This window comes from Syngnathus leptorhynchus, chromosome 1 (genome assembly GCF_054491065.1).
Source record: "Syngnathus leptorhynchus isolate UIUO chromosome 1, UIUO_Slep, whole genome shotgun sequence".
Lineage (NCBI taxonomy): Eukaryota > Metazoa > Chordata > Actinopteri > Syngnathiformes > Syngnathidae > Syngnathus > Syngnathus leptorhynchus.
In genome coordinates this window covers 13,200,507-13,226,708 of record NC_141195.1, presented here as the reverse complement: position 1 = coordinate 13,226,708, position 26,202 = coordinate 13,200,507, and the positions used below count along the sequence as shown (strand labels likewise).

The window sequence follows — 26,202 nt, the reverse complement described above, 5'->3', positions numbered from 1 at the left end:
CAGCAAAGTAAAAGGATAGGGAAATATCTATGAATAAATAAAAACAAAAAACAAAAAAAACGAGATAATGTGATTGCATAAGAATGTACACCCTCATATAATGGGGGATGTTCAAAATTAACAGTTCACATTCATAGCTATAGTTACAGACACCTGCCACCATTTAATGCTTGCTTGAGGACAACCACAACCACATACCCGGTTATGATGATGTGCACAGATTGTCAGGTGTTTATTTTTACTCAATCAAGAAATGTTGTTTTTTGTTTTAATTGCATTGTCCTCTACAGGTCATATTAACAGTGCAAAAATATTTTGAAATGATTGAGCTTGCTTTCATTTTCATAACTGTTTTGGGATTGTTAAACTCTTTTATTTTTTTGGGGGGGGTATGAAATTGTGATTGTTTAAATGTCGATTAACTCTTTCTTTTACGATAATACAAAGACAATGTTCAATATTACTATGTCACAATTGTTCGGAGCTCCTGCAAAAAACACCATGCAACTTTTTTTTGTTAAATTTATTAGGTTTTTCAACATGTACCTGTTTCAGCTTTGATGCAGAAAGTTAGCTTGTAATAAAAATTCTCCAAATGAAAATATCTGTCAGTTAAGCAATCTGTGTGTGATTTGTTATTTCTCCTGGGAGGGTTAAATATGACATTTACTGAACAGCACTCAAAGATTATGTAAGGAAAAAAAGGAAGACGAAAGAAAAAAAACACAAGGCATAGACAGACTGATGGCAAAGACAAGGATAGAGCCCGGCAGCATGTCAACGTTGGCCATCCTCTAGAGATGCAAAGGCTGATTACCCTCACCTCTCAGGGGTGTACACTACGTGGCTGACAACATCATTGGAAAATAGACTGCCGAGTTCCTTTGGGCCATATAACAGCTTACGTTTAATGCGTGGGGAAATCTCACTAAAAAGGAGGTGACATTAAAGCTGTACCTGTTATGTTGTTTAATATGTCACAAAGGGCACCACTTTCTCAACTTGTTGGTTCTGGAGGTGTAATGGGGAGAAAGGATAAAAACAAGTAGGAGAGGAGCTGAATGGTGTCACGCGTTGAAAAATTATTACTCGAATGCATAATACTTTCTGTAATTAAAAAAAAAAAAAATGGATGGCCTTAAGTTACTCTTCCAAGAAAGATTTTTGCTTAATTTTTGCATAATTTCCAATAATGTTAAAGCAACAACACCAAATTGGACTTGTTGAAAGAGTCTCAATGGTACTTTTAAATTGTCATCGGTTATTTGAGTTATACTGTGTCACTCTAATCATTTGATGAATAAGCTCGAATCCTCTGGATGACCCCTGAGTTCATCAACAGTAACTATAATTTAGAGGCCGTCTGATCTCGATTTCAAAGGTTGCTGAATTGACTTAAAATGGCTTACAATGGTTAGAAAATGCTGAAGATTTCTGACCGTAAATCAGGTGAAAAATTGAATTACTGCAATGTTTTGGATGAGGAATTTAAGAAAGGCAGAAGTGGAGCTTTTTCAAAGCTTTGAGCATGGTTAATGCTTGTGTTAAATGATGGCAAAGCAATGCATTGTCCCTAACTACAACCATATGGGATAACATCGAAGAGGAAGCGCTCCTCAGGGGATAATGGCTGAGCGATACTAAGAAACAACAAAAAGAGCATGTAAGGTGGTCTGGATGGATGAGTGTTAGTGGAAAAAATGATCAGACGAATAAAAGCTAAAGAGCAACACTGCTCCACACTGGTGTTTCACCAAGTACCGGTACCATGTGTTGTGAATGTTAAGGGGCAAAAATAATCCGGTACCATAATTTTCAATTACCAGTAATTGGAATAAATATATATTTAGCTTTAACTCCAAAAGTGTATTTATAGAGTATGTCAAAGTCAAAGTCTGCTTTATTGTCAATTTCTTCACATGTTAAGACACAAGAGCCGGCTGATCACCCTTTGGATCACTTGTGCCATCTAACAGGCAGATGCTTGTAATTGAATATTTGTTGTAGCATACACCCAACATTCGTAGTTCAAATGGAGAGGATCCTAACGGGAGTAAACAGTAGATGTGTTTACGTGGATATTTATTCGAGTTAAAAGCCCGATCAGAATAAAAATGTTTCATGCACACATCCCAGTTGGAATATTCTACCAGTTTTCATAATACAATGTGTTTTTTCCCATTCTCTATAATTATAAAGAAAAACATTGCATAGAAACCCACTTATAGTATGGTGTTAAAAGGTAAACTCGGTCTCTTTAGGCGTTTTTTTTTGCGAGGCGTTCGTTTGTGGGTAGCTTGCACTTGGGCCCCCTGTGCTATAATCACAGAAACAATCTTTGAAAGATTGTCCATAATTATATAAGCTCCTCTCCAAAACCAGCTCCATGTTAAGATCATGATTGCAGCTAAATTGAGCAGTAATTTGTCCAATGTAGACAGGCAACCAACCAATCGCATGGATTAATGGCATTTATATCAAGCCTGCTTTGCTTGCCCTCTTTACACTAAACACACGCTTACGTGCATTTATATTGTAAACACCATGACAGTTCAGGTCAAAAAAGACGAAAAGATTAAACCATATGCAGTACATTGTTTTGTCTTTAGAAGCTGCTGACAAGTCATTTGTCACATTCATCAAGGCCATGTAATAATGTGATAAGATTACATTAAAATAGCAATCAAAACTGAACTTTAAACAATGGTTTAATTATCATCTTTTAGACTACGCATACTGTAAAGGTGTTGTCAAAATACCAAATTTCCTTGTGAGAAGGCAGTGTATTGTTTGGGTATCCACACAATAAACGTATCTGCATACATCTGCACAATCTTATAAGTGATTTATGAGAGCATTTGGTCTTGGTTAAACAGTACATTTTACAAAGAGATTCCTGTGGCTTGGTCAGGTTTTGATGTTATAAATAACTTATTTAGGAAAAACTCAAAACTGTCTTCTCTAGCTTTTTTTAAATTTTCCTTGAGAACCTCTCACCATTCTACCCCAAGATATTGATGGTCGGCAATCCATCAGATGTTCCAGACAGATGGTTGTTGTTTTTATTGATATATGTTTGGTTTTCTTTTCAAATAGTTTGTTGTTCTATTTTGCTGTTTTGCAAAATTGTGGAAAGAAAAAAATAGTGAACGTTAGTTAAAAACAGCTGTCAGAAGTAATTGAACAAAAATGTGTTCCCCATTGAATTCCAGTATAACTTAAAAGATTGCCTTCACAGTTAATAAAGGTTTTATGATTCCAACAGTTTGGACTGACATTTTTTGCGAGCATTGTTGGGTTTCTGTGTTGAAAAGTGACAAACACAGATTGTTTTTCCAAACAACTCTGAATGTTTAATCTTGTCTCTTTATGCCTCAACCATCTCAAGGCATGGCATTTTTTTTACCCTCAAGAAACTTATGACAGACATATTGTTCCTAATTTAATCCTCAACAGCTAAAGACTTCGAATCAGTTAAACATACATGTATCATTCACCTCATTCCAGAAATGGTTGCAGCAGAACACAAATGATCTTTCTGGATGACTATTACTATCTTTTTCTATCACATGTTGGTAATCAGAGACGTACAGTATGACATCCATTCCAAGAACTGGAGACCTAATTAGATCATTCTGAGAAAGAGTTATGCAAACGGCGTTCCACCCAAATGACAGCTTCAGATCTGTTCACTTAGGGAAAAAAATGAGACCCATTGCCAAAATGGTGCCCTAGACACAAACTGAAATGATGACAAGCAATACGTTTTGTGAGAAGTGGTTGACTTCAACTCTCCATGAGCATCCAATAAGCACTGTCAAACACACAAATGCAGCCAGTTGTTCCTCTACTTTAAGTTGGTCTGCACACAGCAGCTTCCATCAAAGAGTGTTTGGAGCCAAATTCCAGCCCGGCTGATTGTTTTAGATGTAGACACTTTTGGGACTTAAGAGGAAGAAGCTGGGGCACAATAATATTCAAACAAACATGAAATATTTCTGGAAGATGCTAAAGTCCCTGCAGAGCACCCAAAGCTGGGGGATTAAAGATTTACTGGTCCTCTTATCTTCCAATAATGAGGAATGTTAAAGAAAAGTTTTGCGTTTATGTTCTGAACCCGGTCCAACTCTATTAATGAACATTTGTTTGTGTTTCAGTACCAGTGCATTCACAGAGCACTGTTTCAATATTCCATTTATTTCTGAAATTAAGTCCTTTAAGAACATCTTCCCCTTCTGCTTTACTTAGTAAGATATTTTTCCTTTTTGTTGTTTTCCCACCCATAAAGCTGCGCAATGTATGAAAGCGGCCCAACAAAAGGTAGTACAATAGCGCTTTAGAACAAAGGCAGGAAGAAGGCTGAGGAGAAAACAGGGTGAAAATAGCATCATCTCTATACTTAATGAAACAGCATCCTTTCATTTTTTCCCCCTCTAGTAATTATAATAAAGATGGAAAAACATAATAAACGTCGCCCTTCCCCCACCCGCTAACAGTAATTATAATAGACTCAACAATAAATGGTAAAGCAGCACAGTGCTGCATCTTGGGAATTCTCAGGGGTCTGTGGATTAGCTTGAAAAGCCTGAATGATTAAAATACACTAATTAAAATTTTGCGTTCCTTGGTAACTTGTCTTCCAAGGCCCCTTGTGCTTGCAAAATGGGAATAAATGCGACAAAAGCAAATACTCTTTTGGACCTGAATAAATAAACAAGTCTAATCAACTGAGTTTTCAAAGTCTAAGTTCCATGAAAGCATCCTTGATGACCTTTTCTCCCACACTAATGGGACTGTGGCACGAATACTGAAACTTGAGACTTTGTTGAAGCAACAGAAACGCTGCATGTCCTATTGTGAACGAAGTTGTGTGAGGTTATTTTGGTCCATTAAATGTATTCACTTCAATGAAAATGTTTGGGTTTTTTTTGTTGTTGTACTTTTTGGGTGGGGGTTAGTAGCAGTAGCACAATTCTAAAAAAGTTTTGATTCTGTCAAATTTAGATAGGCAATAATATGATATACGAAACAAAATCATCAACTTAGCCCTTCACAAAGTTTAATATAAAAGACTTAAGAGACTTGTTTCTGTGTAGTGGAGATAAAAGGAGAAGAGGGAAAAAACAGTGATGAAAATGTAAATTGATTTGTAGAGGTAATTAAAATGTTGATGCTGTCAATTATATCCCAAGCATATTTGTTTGGTAACTTGAAGATTTATTTTAAGATGGGTGTCTCTCTATATTGCAGTAAAACCATACGATTGGCATGAATGATAACGAATCGTTTCAGATGAATTATGGTAAATATAACCCTCATGAGGAAAAGCATATCAGAAGATGGATGGCGAACAGTAATTATCAAATGTTAGGTCAAAATTACTAGAGCAAATGAGAAGTTGACTAACCTACGGCAATCACTTTGGAGATATCATTTAAAATGGTCTGGTATTTCAACAAGTGGCGAATAAATCCCAGGACAGGTTTGACTTTTTACAGATGAAAAGTTTTAGAGCCTAATGACCAGGACACACATTGTGGTTACACGGTGTCAAGATGCATAATTCACGGTGATAGGTGAGGCAAAGATAAGTGGCAGCTTCAGCCTATGCCTGTGTTTTTAAATGACTGATTGAAATAAGTTGTGTTTCATTCTTTCATTGATAAAGAAGACATAGTTTTTAATGAGCCCTACCCTTATTCTTCCAGGCATTCAAAGCAAACTTATATTATAAAAAACAAAAAAGAAATAACCCTTTGGGTATTACCAAAAAGGCAAAAAGAGAAATTAAAAAAAATGCTTGGTAATTTACCTTTAAAGAATGATTAGCTGCAAATGAGGATATTTCCCGAAGACTAACTGAGGCGGGATTGGATTGGAGACAGTTGCACCGAGTGGGCCACAGAGACTGGCAAATGTGACAGTCTGGGGTCGGCGCACGGGCAACCGGTAGGTATACTCAGCGCAAGCCAGGGCAACAACACACATGTGGCCCGATCTTCAGCTGGAGTGCAAATTAGACACACTTGATTAAAAATATTGAGTCATTTCACATTTGCTGTTGAGGGAATAAAAAAACAGGAGGAGTATGACATGCAGGAGCATGTTTGTATGTGCGTGTGTAAGACAGAAAGTGATGGAGAGGAAGAAAGGGATGTGGTAAAAAGTCAGCTTCCTTAAATTTCCACAATGGATACATTTCTCATTGCTATAGATTCCTTTTGACAAATATGCCCTTTCCCAAAAGGATAACTTGGAAACACATTGCAATCAATCATTAGAGGCAGCACCGTTGTAGACTTCATGAGCGCTGTTTCACAGGCTTCAAAGAACAGTCGTCTGCTTTAGATTGTTAGGAATACTTAATAAGATGTGCAAAGAAAAGTCAGAGCACTTGTGTTATAAAATTTCTGCTTTCAATAAAACAAAAGGAAATTAACACTCAGGAGTTACCCTGGTAACCTAATTGCATCGCGACACTGCGCACAGGAGCCAAAGTAACTGAATTTTGATGAAAAGGCAGAGATAATTTACAGCATTGAGAAATTGGTTGCTGTGGCGACGCGTTAATTACATCTCAAATTAACAATGCAAGTGTAGTGAAATTAAATATAAATCATATTTTCTGCATAAATTACAGGGGTTGATTAGTGCGGGCGCCAGGAGAGAGAGGTTGAGATTTCAAGGGCCTGTCACATCCCCCTCTTGCCTCCCTCCCTTCCGCTCTTCTTCTGTCGCTCTCCTCCTCATCTGCCTTCCTTCACACTTTACCTTTCTTACATTGTGACTGCATTATTGTACGCTGGAGGACACAAGTACATCTATTCCCATTTTCATTTTAGGTCAAGTGCGCCAGACCAATACCTAAATGGATAGGCCCTTTTGGAAAACACGTATGCAATACATATGATGTCCTACGGATTGCATTATTATTTCCTTTATTTCAAAGTAGACCAAGGAGATTTTGCATTGTCAGGAATATAATTTTTCACAACATCAAGAGAAAACAAAATTCAACAACTCTATAGGGTCTGTATGGTCTCAAATCCCAAGCCCACTGGGCACGTTGTCCTGCGGGAAGCAAGTTCCCTCCCTTCACTCTGATGCCCTTAAATGAGCCACTAAACTCCTGTGCTCTGTCTCCCATGTCATGCAGCATAGGCAGTGGATCCCATTGTTGAAATACATTTTTAAAACAAATACAATTATATTTAATCCTATTTAAATTCCTATGAAACAGTTGTACAGTGATAGCAGAGTGCAAGTAAGCACATTCTGAAACAAAACTTCTAAATCAACCTCATTTATACGCACACAAAATAAAATATTGACTAAGGTCATTCGTTTTTCTCATTCGACAATGCGGTCATGTTAAAAGATGTATTACTTTTAAGAAAAATGAAGGGATTGAGTTTGGGATATCAAATGTAAGATCTTTATCACACCCTTTTGACACCTAGTCCCGCTTCCATTATATTATTACAATCTTCAAAATACACACAATCTACTCACAGTAAAGCATGTGTTTGTGTTTGAGAAACACATCACATCATTGACAATATCTGTCAATTACATTTCTTGTCATGACAATTGAGATCAGAAAGATACAGAACAATGATGGGTGTCCCTCTTCAGTGCTCCATAATCGACTGACACAATGCATGTTGCTAGTTGTATTCAAATCCAAGGTTTTCTCATCTCATTCCATATATCCTCAGGCAGTGTGTGTATAAAGTGCCTCTGTGCACGTGCTATAGTAATGAGTGAAACTTAACTGGGTATTTGAAATTGTCTATGAGGAACATGTTGGTGCGGGGAAAGAGAAAGGAGACATTAAGCACAACAGGTATAGAAAATCATCGTCTTTTCCTAGAAATTCCTCGTGTGGCCCAACTTGCCTTTAAGCATCACAAACAAGCCTCAGGAGAGTAGTCTAAGGGGGAGGAGGTGTGGGCTACGGGGTGCTGTGCAGGGAGACGAAGGCAAGCACAAACACTGCGGCAACAGGAACCAACTTGAGTCGACTAAATTATTCATACACCAGATGGATGCGTTTCCCTGCGATTTCACTGTAAATCGGCCGCCAATTCTGCTCCCCGATGCTTTCCTCCAGTCGGCGGACGGCGCATGAAATTAAGATAGCTATCACTCCATCTAAATCGTTTCACGTCTGATTCGTATCATCTGTGAAGAGTAGAAGCCCCTTGACACCACGATCTTACGTTTGTTCTATTCTACAGGCACAATGAAGAGGGAAGATGTTCTCTTTCCGCCGTCTTCAAAGACACACAAACTGCTATGACCTTGTCAGATAGCTATTATACAAATGAGAGGCTCCTCAGAGACACATGTCATATATGTAACTGACTACACCTACTTGATGTGTGACTGGAGAAAACCCAAAGGTGATGGCATTTCAGGGGAAAAGTACAATACATGTACTGTGGTCCTTCTATGATAGTGATTTCCAACTAAGGTGCCATGGGAAATTATTCAATTATTCAGATTATCTCCACCTATACCTGTGCCGTATATTGGTAGGCAGAACAAAGAAATGCTCTATTAGATGGCAGAAGGTAGGATAAACCAGTATCTCCACTTGTCCATGTAATAAATCAAAGAGATCATAAAAAAAAAATCATCCTTATTTCAGGATTGCATCCATACTGGGACTTTCTGTTACAGTTTTGTTTGGTGGTGTGTCGTGAGATTTTTCTTATTAAAGTAATGTGGAAGCCGTGGCCCAATCAAGGCACAGCAAATTCAATTAAAGTCTTCTAGAGCCAAAGTGTGTCCCACTCACTATAACCTTGAGCATTGTCTGGCATGTCCAAAAATATACTTTCACCTGAGAAAATTGTTTTAACTTGTGTGGGTATTTCTATCAAATGAACAAGGCCACACAACTGATCTTAAGTAGCGATATGAAACAAGTTATCCACATTGCCCTATTCTTCCTATTCAACCTTTCCTCTTTAGAGCTCAAACTGTTCTGCCTCTTTTCTGAGGAAATGAAACTTCCCGTGCTATACAAGAAGGTTGGGATGACCTCAGTCCCTTAGGTGCTCCTCTTCCACACTCATCCATTTGTGAAAGATGACGACTTTTAAAAGGACAAGATATCATTAAGAGAGTAAGTAGGCTTTCCAGTGGTCTTTTTGCACCACCCCCCTCTGGAGGTAATTCTGATGCATTTATACAGAACTGAAGTGCTTAAGAGTGGGAGGGGCTGCGGTTTAATGGTCCAATAATGTAATGGCAAAGCACAGTTGTCCTCCCAAGATGGTACAAAAAAAGTAACACAGTGAGGCTGACCACTTTGATGATTTAAAAGGCAGTTAAAGAGGTGATGAAAAAAAGATGTGCTGGGGTGTCCTGATAGCCAAACAGTTGGGGCCCATGCCACATGGCAGTGGTAACACAGGTCCACTTCAGGCCAGGGACCTTTATTTTATGTCAAACTGTTCCCCTAACTTTGTGTCCACCTTCATAATACATGCCATCAAATGACAGTAAAATACCAAATGAACAATAAAAAAGGAATGTACTTCTACCACCTTAATTAATTCCCTGAGATGCACTGAACGTCTCTATAAGACTCTGAGTTGTAATCAAAACTCTATCCGCGAGGATTCTGTTAAACTACCCATCATGTTCTCATGTGAGTTTAGTAGGAATTCTTCTTAATAGGTGAGTACAACAAAATGTACAAAGGAGACAACATGCGCATCACTCCGCATGCACATATAAGCTTTGAATGCACAATCCCCCCCAAAGTGGGTTGCCACAGCAAAGTGACTAGAGCATTGTGTAAAAACTGCATTATGCCTGAAAACCTTACCTTCAGATTTGAAACAAGGATGCAAAAGCATTTGTTTGACTGACTATTAAATCCGTAATCCCCCACTATATTGTGGTTTAGAGTTTGCGCCCTCGGCCTATATCAACGCGTTCGAAATATATCATTTTATTGAAAGGAAGTGTGGCTCACTAAAATGTTTACTTTTTCTTGATTTTAAATGTCAGGGGGAAAAAAAGACTGTGTTTCCATATACTGTAGATAATTCAATAAGAATCCATTTACAATAATTGGCTTTATAAAATCAAACATTAAATGCCATACAATAGATAGCAGTGGGACAAGTTGATGATGTTCTTTAAGATTACTAACTAGTTAAGTCTGAATAAACATCAACACTATTTCACTTCAATTGCAATTCAGTGACTAATGAGTTTGTTGACAAATAAATAATGCCAATTCCAAATGATGCAATTGTTTGAAAGCGCTTGATTGGGAGTATATGTTTTTGTAAGTAAAACGAAGTGTTTTTAAGCTTAAATATATTTTCTATTAATTGTAGAAGCTTACTCCTAGTGACTTTTACAAAAGCCTACAAAATACCCATGAGAATAAGCTGAAATACCACCTATCAACGTGTACCACTGAAACCATAAATTGTAAAATGACATTTATTTAAGTGGTATGGTAGATATTTTGAGAAAAGGTCAGTAGACCCGGTCAGAGCTCCTTTCAAGTTGAAACACTGCCTTTGCCATTTTTCCTCATTTGTCTTTCTTTCACATTTTCACTTTAGTATACGCTTTGGCTCAGCATTCATCATTCAGCGCTCAGGACCAAGCAAATGAGAAGGAGTCCATATAGTGGGTGCATTGAAAATCCTGCCATCATATCACTGTGACCGGAAACAGTCAACTACGGGCTGCAACTCAAATACCCCTTTACCACGTAGTGATGTCCTGTAAATGTCATATGGCCGACTGGATGAAAAGCACCAGATCTTCCCAACAAGTTTAAATAAAGCGCACAGGTTGATGCTGGTGCTCCCAGGGGAACCAAAAGCTGATGGCTTTGAAACAGGAGGAGGGTGGTGGGGAGGGCGTATTTTCATGGGGAATACGCAGCATGACAGATCCTGGATGGTTCACAGTTGAGATTGTTTTATTGAATGGACATTTAGACAGCCCCAAACTAAGAGCTCAGTGTTCATATTTTGTTTGTTTTGAAAGTAAGCACCATTGCAAAGCTTCACTAAGTTCAAATAGTCACGTGCACATGATTACTGGCTGTCAGTGTTGGAATCCCAATGAAAGAAATGAAATGAGGACCGTAACATAAAGGTATATCACAGAGGAAACCCAAATACAGCAATCTCAGTGGACAGTTCAAGTCTGATTAAAGAGGATCCTAAATAGGTGAAACTAAAATTGTGTGTTTACTCTAACACGTTGCCTGGTCTGCTGCTGATCATGTTTAATCTGGGCTTCTTACAAACGTAATCTTATGATGAACACGAATTCTAAATTGAGTGTTCACTCATTCCTAAATAGTGCGCACTGTTGGGAGCTTTCGCTTTATGTAGGTCTGACAGTTTTCACCACTGAATATTTTCCGACATCACTGAAAGCCTAAATGGAAGTTGGTGTGATGAATTTGGAAGTGTTGTGGAAGAAACAATACAGTTTGGAGTTAACAACAATACATTTTCACTCATTTTTTGAAAAACCAGCAAGCCCATAAAAGCAGGTATGTGCAGTGCCCATTCTGCGTCACATTGCAAATAAAACCTGTTGAGCGCCAAATGTCAGAGTAGACTGAAATGACAGACACAAAGTTGAAAGGTGATATGGCATGATTCGGGAATGTGACTGGCTCCAAGTCAGCTCTTAGGGCTGCCGCACACTGCGAGACAGTCGGGGACTTCTCCACCCCCACCACACCCCCCGCACATCCGGCAATCGATCCGCACACACAACTGCAACAGCACAACTGCGGTTCCCTCCACGTGTTCCAAACCGAGGAATTATGTTGCGGTTGAAAAAGAATACGCTGATCACCTTAGCCACTGTAGCAAAATTTCTACCTCATCAATCAACCAAAATCACAATTATCTCTTCACATTTACAATTTATGAATGATAAAGAACTTAATATTAATGTTTCACAACACCAAAGTATTAACAATATGAACAATCATAAACAAGAATGAATAATAATACAATGTATTCTTAACTAGACCAAAGCTTCTTATTTGAGATCTGTGAGAAAACATCTGGATGAATGATGGAAATATCTGCATTACCAATTGTTATATGTTCTGAAAGCACAGTGTTTGGAGTCGGAAAATAATCAGAATTAGCAATATTTATGTTGTGGTTGTATTTGCTGCCACTGTTATTTTGACAATGACTAATATAAATGACGTGAATGTATCTGTGGAAAGAAACTTCAGTGGTTTGCCTTTTCAATATGAAATGTAGGCCCTATTTTCTGGATCAGAAATCGCTCCGTAGTACAAGTCGCACCAGCCATAAAATGCATAATAAATAAGAAAAAGAAGTCGCACTAGAGTTGCATTTTGGGGGCAAATTTATTTGATGAAATCCTACACCAAGAGCAGACATGTAATCTTGAAAGGCAATTTAAAATAAAAAATAGAGGCAACAACCGGCTGAATAATCGTATGGTATGCTAACCTTACATGACACATAAAGAACTGAGAATAACGTGAAATTATGTAATAATGTGTTATCAATTTCACACATAAGTCGCTCCTAAGTATAAGCCGCACCCCCGGCCAAAATGAAAAAACTGTGACTTATAGTCCACAAAATACGATCGATACGTAATTCGCAAAACATTTTAAACAATAAAATTCTTACGACATTTCAACACCTCACATCAAAATTCGATACCGCTGATCGTTTCTTCACATGGGGTGAAATAAATCCCAAATTGTTCAAAAGCTACTCCAGTCAAAAACAATAATGTGGTTGAGATAGGAGCAGTCTGCCAAATACAATCAAATCATATCAAACTGTAATTGGAATGATTGGCATTGTAATTGGAGTGAAACGTCTCGCATCAGGAGCAGCTTGATACGTATCCTGAATGTATAGTATCATCGGCAGTTTATCGAGATATATACTATATGATATCAGACCCAGTGATGGAAAAGACACATCCTAAATTCCCACAATGCATCATAATCGTCATAGTCATGGCTTGTCTGGGAGCATTCAACACAATTAATAAACTGCTGTCAGTATAGTTCTCTAAACGTAGCCTATCACAAAAGTTGAAAGGTCTCGGAGCAATACACTGCACTACACATATGACAAAAATTAAATCTTCAAATGTAATGTAGTGGGAGGAACTTGACACTCACATTAGGCCTCTACTGGAAAGCGCAGTATTTGATCAGGAGCTGGAAATAGAGAAACTAGAAAGGAAACTAGATCCCACATGACTTATTTTCCTACAGGCTCTCAGCTTTGGGTGTCACTCAGACTTAATAAAGCTCTCAGATTTTCATTTTATCACAGAAAATAGACTGGGCAAAAATAAAATGAGTGGGTTTTGCCCTAATGGAGCAAAGTAATGGTGAGGTGAAACGGGCGCAACGCATTTTGTCTATAGTAATACTATCAAAATGAAAGCATATTCACTTCTGGAGTTTTCAGAGAATCAATTCAAACTGAATATTGGCCTTTTCCACAGACTCTATTTCATCATGGATCCAACAAATACAGCACTTTGGCAGTAGCCTGTCACCTTGGGTGATACCAACAAAGTATTTCCATCCTCTCCAGTTACACTATTCTCTAACCCACTGAGCCTCTACCACCAACCTATAACTCTTATTTTATTTCCGCACTTTATACATTAGAGGTACATTACGCACATCCCACTAGATAGGGTGAGTCCACTTTTACATCCAGGTGTTACATTGCAAGGTTAGGTCATTTAGATGGCTATGACCTTTGATAGCTCCATCTTCAATGAAAATGATCTGGTGATCTCCCCATTGACATGCACACGGATGCCCTTGTGATGTACATCGCACACTGTGGCAATAAGGCCGCAGCAATTCACAAGGGAGACATTATGGAAATATTCATTGGAGAATTACAAATTATAATTAAAAGGTAAGGAAAAAATGCTTGGTTTTAGCTGGGCAGGGAGTGTACATGGATGAGGTCCAGAAACGAAAAGGAGAGTCTTTAAAGGGAAAAAATGAGAATCTGCGCTTCTTCTTCACAGCATTTGTTCTGATGCTGCTGTTTAACATAGCGCAAAGACTTTGCTTTTAAAGATCTAATTAGATCAAATAAAGTAATAGGGGAAATATATCCCAAGTGTGCTGATATGTAACTAATTATTCTTAAGAAGACAGATTTTGGATCATGTATGCCCATCAGTGCGAAGACTTTCTGAAGATTTAGCATTTTTGTAAATAATGAATAAAATATTTCTTTGTTGGGAGAGGAAGTGCTACATCTGTTAGGCACATCATTTATTTCTCATTGCAAGGCAAGCATGACAATCTGACCTACAGAGTGGACGCGATCTATGTCAGCGATTTGTCATTTTCAGAGGATGCTATTGTAGAGTAGCATGTCCAAACCATAAGCTTGCACAAAAAAACTTTCATTAAAATAACTGCATTTGTCTGATTTATGTTTTTGAAGTGCAGGATATTGGTTTTTCTCAGATGGACTATTTTAGTGAAGTTCAAGCAGTCAAAGCAGCAATGAGTGTCATAGGGATCATGGAGAAGGCGCTGCCAGGGGCTGAGATCAGGCCACCAGCAACCAGGACGGTAGCGTCTCCAGTCGCCCCTGGCAACCATCACATAGGCATGCTCCGGAACAGACAGGCCTGCTCTCACAACAGATGGAACTAATGATGCGAAACAAAAGAGATCATCTCACCGTAGTCCTCAAGGAAGCCACAAAGAGAGACTCAGAAGTTTGAATGATGGGATCGCGTGGCCTGGGTGTGCGGTGGATTTTTTTTTCTATCCTTTTGTTGTTGTTTTTTAAACAAGAAAAGGCATTCAAAGTTTTTCAAAGACATTGAGGAAGAAAAAACTGAATGCACAAAGAAATGCCAGTGACCAACATTTTGTTTTGCTGACCACTGGATGCAATGCAATGCAAGAACACAATATTTTAACATGATTCAGATCATACAGCGGTTGTTGCAACAATAATAACCCCCCCAGTGCAATTAAAGAATCCAAACTTGAAAAATAAATATTTGAAATACTTACACACTGTCAGTCATTCCTCTCACATGTCTTATGTTTGACAGCAAAGCCTTGAGTCAGTTGGAATAAAAATTGCAAATACGCCAGATATATATGCACTATCCTTTGAGTTGGCTTGTATCAGAGTTGTAAGCAAACTGCTGTGTCCTGAACTGACAAAAAAACAAATCAAATATGATCGGGGGACATTTGCATATCCTGAGGGATAGGATTAGATTTAGAGGTCATCTCTTATGAGCCAGTCCTCGGCAGAGAGCGATGTAATGTTTCTTTGTCAACCACATTCAATCGAAAGCAGTCTGTTTTCTGAGTCACACAGTCACCGAGATGAAGAGCGGTGCTCTGAACAGAGTGCGTGAACAGAAAGGGGAGCCAACCACCTTGGGATGGGATTTAACCAATATGAAGCCTCTTCCCATGACCATCCACAGATGAAGAGGATCCATGGGAAAAGTTCATCTCCAACACTGACACAAACAGCAGAGCAAGGCCTATATTAGAGTCAGGTTAGCCAAGATAACCCTATCAGCATGATCCCCAGGGGCACCACACGCAGGCCTTACTGGCAAGTAAAGCTACAGTTCCTTGACTCCTTGGCACATTAGCGCTTAGATTACAATGACCTTCATTATATCAGCTACCCTTATTACAACACGTGGTAGGCGTCTTTCCCTTGGGGGAAGCACAGTGAGGGAAAGTGTTGAGCAAAGCAGTGAGAATCACTAGAGTGCGTTGAGTGGTGAATACCACAGCTCAAACTTGAAATGCAAAGTATCATTTCGCCTGTCAAGCAAAGTGTTTGAAAATTATATCCCTTGAAGTAATTTGTGTGGGGTAACCAGACACCTGGATTTTCCTAGACACATACGCAAATTTTTTTTAAATTATGAACGGAGAAATACGTGCCTAAAGATGTATTTTCTAAATAATATATTAACTTGTAAAATGGAGATTGGATTAAACAAAATCAAAGATTATTACAATAATAAAACAAAATTCCACGGTTTTGAATAATTAAAGGAAGATTTTCTTGGAAGAAACAATTGTGGTGAGGATTTAATAATTATTGTTTATATGCTTAAGAATTATATATCGATTTTTCATCATTTCTGTCCGACCGGGGAACCAGCGTTTATATATATCTATGTATAGAGATATATAGATATATAGATATATCTATATATACATACACATTGATATTGTCTATTCAACTATGTAGGACAGTTTTGTCAAGAGTATTGCCAATGACTACTGAAAAAAAAGGAAAACTGTAACTTCATTATAGATTAATAATGAGCACAAGTGCCAAAAACAAGTCCCAGAGCAAAGCAAACAGGCACCTGCTGAATGCTCTCTGCTCATGGGTTTTCATAGCTTAATTAATCTAGGCCTTGGGGTATCATGACTGGTGCATGCTGCTTGTGTGCATGTTGAAGACAATTATGTTGTTCCACAAAACAGAGGTTCAAGTTCAAACCGTAACAGACCAACAAGTACTTTGTAAAAGACCTCACGTTTTAGCTTTGATATAAGAAATGTTAGTGACCTAGTAATTTGTTCTTGATGGAATACTTTTAATTACAAATTACTTCAGTGATGAATACCTTTCAGGAAAAAAACAAAGCGACGTAGATCAACCGGTAAATTGAGATCTTTGCCTTTCAAATCAGCTCCTTCTTTACCACGATGGACCGGTAACAAGTCCCCATCATAACAGATGCTGCACTGATCCACTTGTCTATCTCAACAAAATATATTTTATGAGGTTTCTAAAGTTTCTTCATTCCTGACATGGCAGCTCAGGTTTTCTATCCTCACAAATAACAGCTAAATTACGTAGAAGCAAAAAGTTATGCGCTGTCGTCTGAGCACAGATTAGCATTATCTTCTGATAACAGGCCTAAATGCATTTTTCGTTTTTGTTATCAGGGTTGTTGATGTGTTGGCTGCATGCACTGATTTGGAAACTACAGTCATTTAGCCATCAATATTCTATGTATCCTCATTTGGGCCGCAGGATGAGTTGAAGCCAATCCAAGCTCACTTTCGGCGAGTGTTGGGGTACACCATCACAGAAGGGTTATTAAGACAACTGTGGTTAATTTGTGGACAAACAACACGTCTCCTTTAAATTGGCCTTACTTTAGAGTAGTGAAGGTGAATCTTTATCGCCTGCAGCAAAATACTCTCGCTGCCATCGGATTTCTGTTGATAAACATGAAACACGGCATGTCATCAAACGTAGCTTTATAGAAATCAGGACACTTCAAAGCAATTATATGGCATAAAAGATTCACATATTAGTTCCAATGTTATGTATGAACCGTCAAAAGAATCGTCACACCAGGCAAAACCTTTTCATCTCTGCATACACATCATGATTGCATCCATCCCATATTACAATAGCATGACCATCTATTCTACAGAGTGGACAAATTGTAATGCTCATTTGGCAATACAAAAATAAATTTGAGTCTCAAATAATCCAAATATTAAATATTCTGAGCTAATAAATATTCTGCTTTTGCTTTGATTGTCTTAGTCAATTAACAAAAACGGTTATCATCTTGCAAACCTAAAGAATAATTCAAACAATGAAGGGAAAAATGAATAAAAACAATATTTTGCTTATTAAATAGTGTAGCTCATGAAAATATATTGGTGTTCAAAATCAAAAGGGAGGAAAAAAGTGACATTCCCATGACTGCTAATTACTAGTTTTAAATACCTATGATAATGTAAGAGAGTCTTCATCAAATGAAGTAATTACGGTTGCATATTACATTTTCAATTAAGTCACTATCGTAATGGCTTAATTATTAAAAGTTGATACTATTCAGTGTTGCTCACTATGCTTCATGATGCAGCCGTTGGTGTGGGCATGTCAGTAATTCAGAAAAAAGTCATGGTTAATAGCAAATGGCAGAATTCCCACACGATTAGAAATTAAACTGTCTGAGTCCAGTGGCTGTCATGTGCCAGACTGTAATATTAGAAATGCATTATACCTTTCTAAGTGATGATCAAATAAAACAAGAAACAGGTTATTTTGGCCAATCCCGTGCTTTTTTTCACAAAATCACATTGAAGTACTCATAGTGACGATGATGTTGATGCATTGATCACTTCATTGTAAAACATATTCAAAAAACAAGAATAAATTAAAAGTGGGACGGATACACTACAAAAAGAACTTCACTAACATACAAGCTATGGAGGATTACAGATGGTGTTCTGCACCTGAAAATCCTCAAAATGTCCCGGCTTTATTTCCTATTTCTTAAAGGCGTTGCTCAACAATGTTGCTGAGTAAAAAGTAAAGGTACGATGGATTAGTCTCATATGTCCTACCCGGGTGATCTCTAATCCAAACAACTGAGGTAAACATAAAACCAGGTGAGGCAACTTGACTGTCTGAGAGATCTCTTTAATACCCATGAGGCTGCTACTGTACCATCCGCCTTGCATGACATTCCCATGTTGTAATTGCTAAACATTTGTTTTCTTGCCTTTCATCCCAAAAGGTCTGTTTTAGAAATTGTTAACATTTGATTGTTAGCTGACAGTAAAAGGGAGAAAGTAATGCATCATTAACAGTGTGTGTGAGCGTGCGTGCGTGCGTGCGTGCGTGCGTGTGTGTGTGTGTGTGTGCGTGTGAGAGAATGCGATGCTGCTGACCTCGAACTCAAGGAATGTGGGTGGAAAGAGAGAATAGTTCAAAGACCTACTCAATTATAACAATACGGCGTCCAATGAGGAATCAGTCTGCGGACCCTGGGGTGTGCAATCATATCTCCGGGGCTGAGGTCGCTGAGGTGGTTAACAAGCTCCTTGGTGGTCCTGCCTAGTGGGTGGATAACATCCGCCAAGAGTTCCTCCAGGCACCAGATGTTGTGGGTTTGTCTCGTTTGATATGCATCTGTCTCTGCCTGGACATTGGACCTCTGGCTTGACAGACAGGGGTAGCCGTTGTCTTGTTGTGAGGAAGTGGATCAGAGGGTGTTTTCCAATCCAGGAAGCTCACAGAGGTTTTGGAGAGGAGCACTGGCAAAAACCTTGGATAAAGAACCGGTGTGGTTCCTAGCCGTGGTACAGCTCTATGGGCTTTATTGTTGTCCTCAGAGTAAATCTGTCCCAAGTCTAAATTTGTGCAGGGGTGGGTGTGTATATTTTGCACTATTATGGTCTTAAACACAGCAAATTTAATTCACCGCAATATGTGGCTCCTTACATTCCCTTTAAATGTGGAAAATGGGAGGCGCTTCTATAGTCCTTGACATGGGGAAGAAATTTTCTTTAACGTATTTTCCGAACTATAAGTCGCAGTTTTTTCAGTTTAGCCAGGGGTGCAACTTGTACTCAGGAGTGACTTGTGTACAAAATTATTAACACATTATATCATTTCACATGTTATTTTTACACTAAACTGCATGAGGGCGCACTAGGCCTGTGGATTAATCGGAACTACAACTGACATAAGACACCGAGATGAGGAAGCATTGCATCTTCTTCTTCCGGGATTAGCGGAGTTGTTTATAACTGACACAGAGGATGAAGATTTTATTGGATTTAATGATGTGGAGTGACGCGAATGGTTCGATAAACTTGTTAGCATGTTTTTCATGGTATAGTTATTTGAATACCTCTTAATATGTTACGTCAGGCACGTTCTAAATTCCTTGTTCATGTGTTTATGTAACATACATAGACATACATACCATACCTTCAGCCTGTTGTTGCCTTTTCTATTTGTATTTGAAATTGCCTTTCAAGATGACATGACTGTTCTTGGTGTTAGATTTTATCAAATAAATTTCCCCCAAAAGTGCGACTTATACTCCGGTGTGACATATATGTCTATATATCTCTTTCTTCTTTATTATGCATCTTGTGGCTGGTGCAAGTTATACTCCAGAGTGATTTATAGTTCGGAAAATTCGGTATTTGTGTCCTACACCAGGTCGAGGCACGCAAAGTACATTTGTAAGGAACTGCAAGAAGACCTCCACTGGCTGATATTACAAAGTTGGCTGGGATGATCAAAATGTTGGGCACATATAGTGACAACCACCACACGAATTCATAATCCTTCTGCCTCCACCTTGATCAAATTCACCCAAATCGTGTTACACTACTGTAGCTGGTGGTTCCAGCAGGCATTAGGTTTTCCCTACTTTTAGCCACTACATTGTCTGGTGCGCCAGGTTCAAGTCAAAGGAATTGCTCTTGAAAACACATTTTATCAAAGTACACAAAGAATCAATCAAGAATTACAGTATGCTTAAAACAGCCTATTTCTTGTCTCGCTAAAATGACCCCACTTATGAGGGACAGGTATTGCCCTAAATAGGGATAATGTCAAAAAATATCCGTGCATGTTAACATGGCCAATTTAGTCAACCCACTCAAGTTGAACTAAAGCATCTTAACCATTACTAGTCGATTAAGTACCATTATAATCATAGAAAGTGACACCTCAAACAATTTATTATTAATCTACAAACGTGTGAGTGTGTGGGGGGGTTATGCATACTGTTTTGACACGTTGCACAGAGTCTGGAGACATGCTGCAGCTTTCTGAAAATGTGAGAAATAAGGTGATATTGTGTATATGAGTGTATGTCTGTCTGTCTCTGTGTCTGTGTGCATGTATGTCACTGCCAAAGAATGCTGCCAACTTTGGTTTTAGTGTCTTCTCACCTCAGAGAGATCACAAGAGAAAAAAAAAACAAGGCACATTCACTACATCTTTTCAGATAGGGCTTATTTTGTAAAAGAAAAGAACATCTTGATCGTTACGTAAAAAAACAGGTTTTGATACGTTATGGCATGACTGTTTTTCAATACATTTTTCACACATGACCTCACAGCTTGCAAAAGAATGTACACACCCAGAGAACAGATAGTTGATAGAAAAAACGCTAACAAAAAGCAAAACTGGGAGTATTTCACAAGTGAATGAGACATGTTGACTCAAGGTATTTGCTTAACAAAAGTGATTTTCCATTACAGCACTGACACTAGAAATGCAGAAAACTAGATACTGTATATAAGAATCCAAATCTAATGTATAATCATCTTAAAAAGGGACAAAACATAATGGTGGCATAGGTAGCGATAGGCTTAAAATACAGTGTACTGACTTAAAGTACAGTGAATGACAAATATTGAATTGTCTTAAATGACATGACACCGAAAGTCAAGGAGGAAGCATCACAATTTTTTTTTTCTATTTTACTAGATGTTTTGCAGCTGTTTTTATAAGGTGATATTTTCCACAAGGCATACTTATTAAAAGACACACTAAGGCAGTAAACACAATCTGGAGCCAAGTGACTTGCTAAGGCCTTGTCAGAACATGTGAACAAGGGAAGGCTCTGAAAAATTGCATATTTTGATTCTCGTGATAAAAACAGCAATCTTAAGGAGCTGAAATATGTTAACTGTTGAGTGCCTGGCTGTTGAGAACATCTTTGGACACAAAGTAAATACAAGTCTGAGTTTTGTAGTCATAATGGTGTGCAAGCTATTTCAAAAATGACTGATATGATTAGAAGAGCAGACTTGATTACCTTCAAATTAATTGAGTCACCCAATAAAAAAGCTGAGTGAGGTTAGAGAGCAGCATGCATGAGGGCACAACAGAAAATCTGAACCTGAGTGGTAAGATTTTCTGAGGTTATGTTACCATCCATTGCCTTTGGGTATGCAGGATAAATATATTGTAGAGTGCAGTATAGACACTGCTGTCACGCAATGGTAATTGGGCAGAAAGGCATCCACTGTAAATGCTCAAAATTCAACAAGAAAAATGTCATTCTTAATGCAGACAGCACAAAAAGCATCTTTAATCAGCAAAAAGTAAATGTTTGTTTTTACTATTTCGTTTTTTAAGTCAGACTTGATAACCATCATGTGGACCGCGGCTTTCGAGTTGGCATGGAGACAAGAAGGTTGAGTGCTGGGGGAAATATATATATATATATATATATATATATATATATATATATATATATATATATATATATATATATATATATATATATATATATATATATATATATATATATATATATATATATATATATATATATAAAAAATCAGTGTGGACTGGCATTTTGTGTTACCGTGGCCATTTTTGAGCACCTTGTTGTCAGCCATATGTTTGAAAGCTGTCATGGTCCCAGATACATATTTGCAGTTCAAGTTCAGTGTGAAGACATGAGAAAGGTGCTTGAAACAATAGAAGCTTATTTTTCAAAGTCTTAGAAGTGGTATTTGATTGACAGTTGAGTGGGGCGTTGTTTCACTGCATTCTGCAGACACGCCCCAGCATTTGAGAGCCGAGAGAATGTCTTGATTTTTCATGATTTCATGATGTACTTTTTGTATGTTCTTTTTTAATAATTCTAAACTGACAGGTTTTTTTTTCACTGCAATCTTCTCTGGGGATTGTCAAATTTAGATTACTTATTTTAACTTAACGTGGACTTTAAGTGCATGCATCTAAAAAAGACATAATTTTAAAAGGTTCTTGAAATAAATGAACATGTGCGTGTCATTTGAAACAAAAACAAAAAAAACCATGATTTTCAAGCTATTTCTTTTAGGGTTTAAATGAGGACAAACTGACACGCTAATTGATTTGTAAATTACTTTGTTTAAATTTCCCTCTAGGTGCTCCATGATGCCAGATGTTGCATTTTGCTCCTCTTGTCTCTGTGATAACATTTTGCCCCAAAGCCCCACTTTAAGTACAATTTAGAAAACAAATTAAAAAAAAATTTCTCGTTCCATTTCAACAGAACAAAATGTGATTAGTGCTTATTTTGACACTAAAATGATAGTATTGATATAAACTCTGCTGTATATTATTATTTATTTTAATTATTTATTTATTTTTATTCTGCACCACCTTTAATCATTAACATTCATGGTGAAGGCATTCTGACAGCGTTAAGAACCTAAGTTAAAAAATAAATAAAATCAGAGCTCTGTACGCTTAGGTAGAACACAGTATAATAACAACACCCTTAGTGTAATAGCTATGCAAAAATGAATTAATCGAATTTTGTTAAAATACACTGCATGAATGAAAATGGCATTTGCCATAGCGTTTGTTTGCAGTTGACGTCAAACTCTATTTTGGGGCATGTAAAAACAAGTATGATTATTAGCTTGAAAGCATTTAAAGAAAAATTATTTAAAATTTCCATCAAGCACACATAATCTGTTGATTGAGTGAGACTAAATTAGAGTGACTTTTGAGTCCTTCCAATTAAAAGAGATGCAGTCCATAGTGTGTACCAAATACGGACATGTTAATTATGTATGCCAGGAGTGGTTCAGTCCTTTATTGGAAAATTTACACCCGTGCAGTGATTTATATAAATCAGCATTGGCCACAAAGCAGTAAAACTCTAATTGTTTCTTCCATTTTGAAAGTCTGGCGTCCATTAAGGATGCAGTGAGTAATAAAAAGGACTTTTAATCAATCCTGTCGTTGATAAGTTTGATGTGTGAATGGTCTCTTACCTGACAGAGCTACCATATGTTAATTCTTTTTTTCAATTAGCTGATAACTTCTCCAAAGATCAGCTTAAAGAATATGTATTTCCTTCTTAGTAAAACAGAAATGTGTTTTTTGTGTGGTTTTGAAAAAAACAATCACAGTTCACGAGGCACCTGCAAATATGACTAAGAGCACCGTAACGAGCTGTCCTCCAGGGCTGTTGTCCTCCATTGGTGGTGCCTTGAAGGATTTCCACAATGAGATACATTTTCAAACCAATAATCCAAACTTTGCACTTTTCACTTCCTTACTTTCATCCCTTATCATGTTTTTAATATAAAAAAGCATCAGATGGATGAAATGGGAACTCATTCACATAAACGGGTTTTGGTATTTTGATTTGTCCATTCAATCCATATGGACTAAGACATCATGGATAATATCTATGATTAAGGCAAAAACACAACAATTTTATCATTAAAATAACATTAAGTTGTAGAGCTACAACGTAGTTCCATTGTCGCATGCAAAGTGACCCTTTCAAAGTCGGGTTGCACTTGTCGACCCCTTCCTGACCGGCAATCGTGGCCACAGTAAATCCTGAAGACTGCTCATGCTATAATTAATAAAATCCCCATTACATGCCTGGTGCCTGTTGTTTGCTATTTCAACACCCCATTTGTGCCACGATTACAGTCATTATCAGTAAACGCCATTAATTCTCTACTCCATTGCCAGAACTGCATACTAATACACAATAGTGGGCTTTAAAATCTCTTTCTTTGAGTTGGAGTGAGGCCAGGAGGTGCCACTCCAAAACTGGAGTCATCCGATGACTCGGAAGGAACCTTTGAATAGAGAGGCCTGCTGCCACTTTGGAGATAGTTTGATTATTTCTCTTCCTCGCCAAAATAAATCATTATTAAGCTTATACCATGAATAAAACAAAATAAGCAGACTGCAAAATATAGCTTTCTTTTCTGACTCTATTCCCTTGTGCATGCATGCAAATTATAATGCTTATTTATGTAAATTGGGTGTCGTCTTTAATTAGTTTTGCTTGGAGGCATTAAAAAACATGTATCCCCCCCAAAATGATTTGTTTTGTTGTTCTGTTGAGTTTAAGGTTCAAAATGAATGATTATGCCTACTAAAAAGGTTTATTAAAGCTCGCTTTTTTTTCCTCTCTCTTTCAGAATATTATCTTCTCCGCGCACTTCTCCGGCAGAGTGTATAGTCTGTGAAATCAAAAATCCTCTTCACACAGTGCTCAGAGCACCACTCAAAAACAAACACTTCTAAAGGTTGACAATACACTTCCACTTATCAAATCGAAACATTTGCCTCAAAAATGTGTGTCATGACATTCAAGTGAACAGAAAGTGTGCTTAAAACTCACACGCTTACATCTACAATTTATACAATATGCATCTTGGTGTAATGGTGCCAAGCAAACTACGGTGTGATAATGTGTTGATTCTATTAGCATTTTGTTGAGACATCGCAGAAATACACACTTGGAACATATCCAGCCACGAGTTGAGAGCTGTGTTATCATTTCGATGCTAATACTGATGTAAATTCAGACAGCCTGTCAACTTCCAAGACCAAACTCACTACTGATTTGGTTCCTATTTTAATATTTGTCTGAAAGGATTTGCAATGTAGTAATAAATCGAGCAGGCAGCACTGTTTTTATGCATTTACAGTTGATTTACAGTGAAGTGCTGAGTGGCTATCAAACAAAAAACTGCTTTATGCCATTATAGAAGGTGTTGGGTCATCCTCAGATAGGGGGCTACGTCACACAGTGTTTCCAACTACTTTGGTTTGAAAGTGACCAACTAAGTACAATATGCAGCTTTATTTTTTTTATATGTATATATATATATGTATATATGTATACATTTATATATATTTGTTTCGACATTATTATTATCATCAGTAGCTATTCAACATTCAGCAGAGCTGCCAGAATGAGCTAAAATAGCAAGTTAAGATTCCCCCTCCCCAGCCTCAAAGTGTGATTTATGACAAGGAAGCCCAAACCATTATAGCATTTTTATTATTATTGTTCTTTCACGGCTAATGCAACAATAGATTTTTGCATGATTGATGCATTACACTAAACATTAGATGATTGCATTACTTTGCATAGAACAGCTAAATGACACAAGATTACTTATTGTTATTTTCCTCTGTGATCTTACTCTAAGTGCAAAGCATACAGTATTTCTTGGCATATATTGATTACCGCACGGGCAGCACGCATACACATTGAATAAACTGTGTATACGAATGCGGACCTTCTGTAATAGCTTTGATTGTCTGATTTCACTGATGCTTAGCTTAGTAAACTGCCTTTGTTTGATGAAAGTTGGCAAATGGGTAGCAGACCAAACAAAGACACCTTGACAGTCAGCCTCTTCTTTATGTAAATCGTAACAATAGGCTCTTGTGTGAACGACTACTAAATCCCACACATACACATAATAAGGACTATTACACTTGTCTTGGTTCTTGTTATTCCATGACACTGAGGTGGATAACATTATATGTACAACAGAATTCTCTCTCTCTCTCTCTCTCTCTCTCTCTCTCTCTCTCTCTCTCTCTCTCT

At 37.7% G+C, this 26,202-nt stretch overlaps 1 protein-coding gene across 3 annotated transcripts in view; it reads right to left on the bottom strand.

The window, feature by feature from the left end:
* casz1 (castor zinc finger 1) overlaps positions 1 to 26,202 on the bottom strand; it is a 155,802-nt gene that overhangs the window by 111,802 nt on the left and 17,798 nt on the right. For 2 of the 3 annotated variants that reach the window (XM_085917401.1, XM_085917393.1), the window contains one exon: positions 17,213 to 17,275. The exons of the other annotated variant lie outside the window; for it this stretch is intronic. The gene's annotated coding sequence lies outside the window, so the exon portion shown is untranslated. The remainder of the gene's footprint in view (positions 1 to 17,212; positions 17,276 to 26,202) is intronic. 3 annotated transcript variants of the gene reach the window in all.